Below are 6,737 nucleotides of genomic sequence, written 5' to 3'. Positions count from 1 at the left end.
ATGAGCATGATTTTCTTTCTTCATAATCTATTCAACATATATACACAGGTTGATAACAATGACTGTACTCCTTATGTTGACTGGAATTATTGACTGGTATGCAGTAAAACAGCTGAAGGAAAGTTCAACTACTAATTCATTTCAGCTGGCAAGAATCAATATCCTTTTGTGTATTATACATCTGCAATTCTTTTCTTTTGCTGCTTCAAATCTTGTGTAATTGAAATGTTAATTCTGATATTTTGGTATTATTATAGGTAGTCTGGCAGTATATAGGTAATCTGGCAGTAATGGCATGACATCATGAGAGCTAATCAACATGGTTAATGATGTATAGAGACACTGTCTGAAGACCCGAGAGGGAAAGGCAAGGAAAATGGATGATACCACAATATTGACGATAAAATATTGTCAATTCAAGAAGCAAAGTTGTGAAAATGCAAAAATAATAATGTATTTGTTAAAAAAATATCATTAACTGCATATATATTTCTTGAACTTATTCAGGAATACATCAGATGTAGTCATTCATATTAAAACTGAATCTATATAATTTCATAACTTTTATCAATAAAGTTTACTATATTTATTTTACATGTATCTAATTTCCCTAATACATTGTACTCATGGAGTTTGCTTGCATTCAGTGTTCTGACATGATCCGAAAATGTGCATATTCATCACAAGAGCCCATCTGGGCACTAAGCATGTGTCATGTATAAAGCAGACTCAAACAAGATGTACCAACATAATATTTGAATGAACACAAATGGTCTTAGATACTCTTTTTTTTTCTCTGCAATATATGACATTAAACAGCATTAAATTTTTTTTCAATTTTGTTAATATATACAAGTCAATTAAACTTTTCCCAAACTTTTGATACATATAATGGATTTTCTCTGTACTGCTACATCTATGTGCACAGAATGGAAATGATGTCATTAACAGGAATATACCTTAATCATGAGCAGATATATTTTGTTCAATGATAACAATTTGAGCAATGATCACAAATATTCATGACATTGGAATTATGAAAAACTCATTGAAATGCATGTATCTACTAGAGTTACTTTCATACTAAAAATTCTTCTTATTGAATGAGTCCACTTATAAATGAAAGACTTGTGACACAAGTATTACTTGATAAATAATAATTTTCAAATATTAAATGTTTAAATTAGGGAGGATATCATTTATAACTTAGTAGATATGATTAAATTATTCTCACCCATAAAACATTTTTCTTTTGTCTTGGTCATTTTTGGTTGCATATATCGCATTCTGTTGTGTCTTTGATGAGTATGATGATCATTTATGTAGAAATATTCCATAGCTTTGACATAATCAGCATGGTCAGTCATTCACAGATGATACCACTGTCCTGTCCATAGTTTAATAGCAAACCATTCAGACCAAAGCAGGTCATATATGTACACCATCACAGCACCTGCAAGATATATATCTGGTTTTACAAACATGCATGTATAGAACAAAATATTTTAAGTTCAAAATTGCTTCACTTATTTTGTGAAATCTTTAGGTACATGAACAGCTCCAGTACAATCTCTATATTAAGCTATAGAGCTTGATTTAGCTATTTCAAATCTTTTATGAAATTAAATTTGAAAAGTGTAAAAATCCAATTTCAGTGAATGATAAAATTCCACCCATGTACATGTTGTACAGTGGAACCCCGTTATTACGTTTTCCATTTTGTCACGATAAAATAATGTAATACCGGGGGCAACGTAATAAAAGTTCCCAGTGAAATCCGTTAAAAATATCATTTGGAAATTTTATATCGTCCGTTGGTACTAAGTGAAAGGGTGTGTGAATAAATCTTTACTGTTTCTTTGTTTAAAAAACTATGACACTTTGTTTTATTTACATCGTAATTCTTCATGTTCTTATCCCTTTTCTTTATTTCTGGTGTAGGATACATAAGGATGTTTTGATAAACGTTGCTTTTTCTCATTCGTTTGGACCGCCATTTTGTTCAACTTTAAAACAATGCGTTCATGTAAATTTCTCTCAATAACTCGTTCCGGTTCATATTCAACATTCGTATTAAAAAAATAACAAAACATCGTTTTTATTAAGTTCTCTTAGTACACGATACACAACACAATAAAAAAAATCCCACCCAAAAAACAACAAAACTATAGACACAAAACGCACACGATACCCAACACTTACACACTTTTCTCACCAACGATAAACACGGAGAACAATTTAAGCGCAATCCACATAAAAAAATATAATGATGCACGAAGATTTCATTTACAACACTAAATGGTGGCACTAAAATCATGTGCGCATCAAGGGATTTTAGAACATTCACTGAGGTAAATGCCGTGCATGAATCGGCCGATAACACAGGACAGTTTGATTGTTGTACGTATATGGACAAGATTTACGAACACCCAAGCTGCATGTCCAAACAACGGACAATTTTTTAATTGAACACCTTTAGTCACCTATGTCCAAGAAGTTACCCAAGCGGTTTTAACATTGCTACGATAAATCTTGTCTTTCATGTTTGGTACCAAAGCTGTCCGTAAATAGAATTTTAATAGCGAAGGTAATCACACTATGCTGAACACGCAGGTGGTTGAGAAATTATTTCTTTGATTATCAAAATATGAAAAATGAAGTAAATTTCATAGAGTACAATTTCTAAATAAACATTAGTTAATTGTTTATCACTGGCTTCGATACGGGGTATTCACCTGTATTGATGTCGCTAGATCTATCGAAGCGTGATCAGTCAAGCGTCTCTAATCCCCAAACAGACCAGGAAATTTACGTGGTGACTGCCTCAGGCAGTCAAGGTGTGAATGGCTTATTATTTTGAGAATCACCATTGAATAATTAAGGGGTTTATTACGTTTTTGTCGGAAATTTTACAACGTAATACCGAGTCCCGTCATCTTAGGGCAACATAATAACAAGGTCTATTTTATATAGGTTTGTTAAGAAATGGTTTTGTGCTTTGAAATTCCAACGTAATATGCGGACTAACGTATTAAAGGGGGAACGTAATAACGGGGTTCCACTGTACTTGCAAAAAAAAATTTAAACAAATAATATATTATAAACTACATTCCTCAGAAATATAATTTTGATTCACAAATGTTACTTTTCAAAAAATTGTCTCACTACACCTTAGAAAGAATTTCTCAAATCAGCATGAAATGATTTAATTATGAATGAGGGGCCTCCGTGGCCGAGTGGTTAGAGCATTGCGCTCAAAATCACACGGCCTCTCACCTCTGTTGGCGCGGGTTCGAATCCCGCTTGCGCCGGTAAGTGAGAAAGTTTCCCAGTTTACTTTCGGAAGGTCGGTGGTCTCTTCCCAGGTACATTGTACCTGGGTTCTCTCTTCCACCAATAAAAACTGGGCGCCACCATATAACTGAAAAATTGTTGAGTGTGGTAGAAAACATCAAAACAAACAAATTATGAATGAGGATCAACAAAATAATGGATATTAGGCAATTCAAGTTTACATAGCGTAATATCTGTGGAAACGAGGGGGTTATTTATATTTGGTTTCTTTTATATCATATATGAAAACAAATTATTTTTTTATAAAAATAAAATCAGTAAAAAATCAAAATCAGTAAAATTCAAAAGGCTTTCCACAATTTATGACATTGTTAAATTTGTTTTAGAAAAAACAAAACAAAAAGCTGTCCGGGTCTAGTTTTGCACTCAAAAAAATGCAGCGAAATATTTGTGAGACTTTACACCCGCACTAGGAATGAACGAATACATTGTATAAATAGCCTAACCCCTCATTTCCACAGAAGTCAGTACTTATACTGCCTGGGCACGATGATGGCTTTATGAATCACTTTAAGACATTGTGTTTTGTTTTATCATATACAACGTTCTACAAAAAATAGTAACTATTTTGATTTACCTATTTGGTAGGTTTCACCAAGTCTAATACGTTCTTTTCATGTCCCACTATCATGACTATGGCTACCACTAGACAGGCCTTCTGCATAGATCTGCAAGTTACACTGCAACATCGTCGTCTTGTCTAAGTCTTCCGTTGAATTTGACCAATGGTAGCTTATCAAACGTTGACAAACAAATATGTACCCCCATACATCCCAAACTAATACATTTAATATGCGAAGTGCTGGTAAACAACGAGAAACCGGAAGTAACCCTGCTGAACATTTTTGAAGCGGCGTGACTAAACACAGAATAAAAACCGTGTTGCGGAGGAACTCGAAACACGGCTATTCAAATACATATGTTCCAATTACTTATGACTATCAATTAACACTCATGGTGTAGAAATATTTAACGTATGAAGATTTGGTGCAGTGCAGTGGATTTTTTTTTAAGCGGTCATGATGAAAATAATTGTAATTGTTGAATGACCGGTGAATTTAGAGCTTGATGCAAGATAACCCCCTCCTCGCTACACACAAAATATTACTTTGCTTTATTTCACATTCAAGATAATAGACATTAGAATAAGAGAGCTACTGCAGCATGATATCACTACATTATATTACATTTAGTTACTTCCCAGTGTAATTTATATATTAAACATTAGGTGACAATATAATTTTAGAATCATTGGCTGGGAAAATTCATATAGATATCAAATAATGAATTAAAAACCGTAGATAGTTTAGTTTTCTGATTTTAGCTGTGATGGCGTAAAAAATTGAATTAAAATTTTTTTGTTTTTTTTAGTACGACCATGTTTTAAAGAAATTATAAGATTTAGGTGTATAATGAATATTGAAATCCTTCAGTATTAATATCAAGGTATCAAAATTTCGTTCTGTCTAAATTGCTTTTAAAGGACAAGGTACGGTTTTAGCCAAAATCTGCCCTGTCAAGGAAATTCACCAAAATACTAAATCTGGTATTTGAGAGTGTGCCATTTATGAAAATGACCATTGTTATTCTTTATCTACCATAGTAGCTGTAATATATTCAACGGAAAACTTTATATTAACCTGACGACGTCACTAAATTTGACGTTAATTTTGACGTAATATACGAGAGTTCTCCCCAAGCGATGTTTTGAGTAGGAAAACACACATAGAAGTATTAATTCTTAATAAATGCGAAATTATTGGTTTTTGTACTGATTTGAATGGGTATTAAATGGAAATTGAAACCACATCAGATATGCCGCACAGGGGCAAAAACTGCAGGTATTCGCGGAAAGCTTTTCTGGTGCAGAAATATAATGGTTTGAACACCAAATTAATTAAAGAAACATTTATATACTGGTAACAGTGATTTCTTATTTCTGTCTCCAACTTGGCGAATTTTAAGATTTTTTTTATATTTGTTAGAGTCTCGCCTGCATTCGGGAAAAAAAATTATGACATCAAAGGCAGCTCAAATTCAAATCACTGAATTTTATGCGAAGTTTGGGTTATCACCAATGTAATTCTTCACGAATCGGAACACAATAGAATTCATCGGTATTTTTTTTTAATTGGCATACGCAATATTCCATATATGTATATTCTCAATATTATATGCGTGGTATTAAGTTGGAGCAAAATGTCATTTCATGGGTATACTCAGGAAAAAACGCAGTGTTTCTGAGAAACTAGAAACACAACTTCAAAGGGAAGATAATTATGAAACGGTTACGGTTATCAGTGGTAGGGCATTCGCTTCGTAACCGGGAGGTATAGTGTGTTCGAACCCTGCTCATGACATGCCACGTCGAACCTGAGACGTTGACATACATGTGCTCTTCGACAAACGCTCAACAAAAGTGAGAATCACGGGTCTTTCAGATAGGCACCTGATGCCACCTCGACTGTGTCCAGGGGTCCGTGTTTGCCCTACTCTTTATTTTGTATTCTTTATAGAAATTACGCAAATTCGAATTCATCACTATTCGATATCTTCAACTTTTCTGACCTTAAAAAAGGAGGCCCTGTGTCACAACAGGTATTGGCACGTTAAAAAAAATCAATGCTATAGCCTTAAATGCTAATCATAGGTTTTATATGTGGTACGTCACATACAGCTGATGATTTCTCAATTTGAGAGAAAAGTTCTCGAAAGGACGTAAAATAAACAAACAAAACATGAAAAACTTTTTAAGTCAAACTCAAACTCTCTCTCTCTCTCTCTCTCTCTCTCTCTCTCTCTCTCTCTCTCTCTCTCTCTCTCTCAAATATACCATGCCTCAAACAGACCGTCTCTTATGCACATATTCACACACACTCTCACTCACCACTATCAGGCTTCTCCACAAAAAATCGTCAATGTGTTCGGTACTGTACAACTGAGCGATACAAAGCTGGTACACCCCAACACTTGGTTTGCGCAATTTAGTGTCATTGTATCCACTTTTGCTCAAAGAAACCCTCTTAAAAGTTGTAAAATACAAAAATCATTCGATAGTTTATACAAGAGAAATAAAACTTAAGACTTGCTAACCAACCCCTGCCCCATGATAAAAGAAAACCATTCAAATCTAAACTGCATTTTCTCATTATGCAAGTATATACATACATCGTATATTTATCTCGAATGGAGAAAAACAAAATTTTGACGGAATGCTCAATACTGCAAGTCTCAATATTATATTTATATATAGATCTACCCATATGTTGTGTATTCGCTTTGTGTAACCCCCCTCCCCCGGACTGCATTTTATAGTAGTAGAGAACGATAGATGAAATGTAATTGTAAGTGCTACATTGGATACATGTAATCAACCCACTCCA

Source organism: Ostrea edulis, chromosome 3 (genome assembly GCF_947568905.1).
Source record: "Ostrea edulis chromosome 3, xbOstEdul1.1, whole genome shotgun sequence".
In the NCBI taxonomy this organism is placed as follows: domain Eukaryota; kingdom Metazoa; phylum Mollusca; class Bivalvia; order Ostreida; family Ostreidae; genus Ostrea; species Ostrea edulis.
This window is presented reverse-complemented; position numbering follows the sequence as displayed.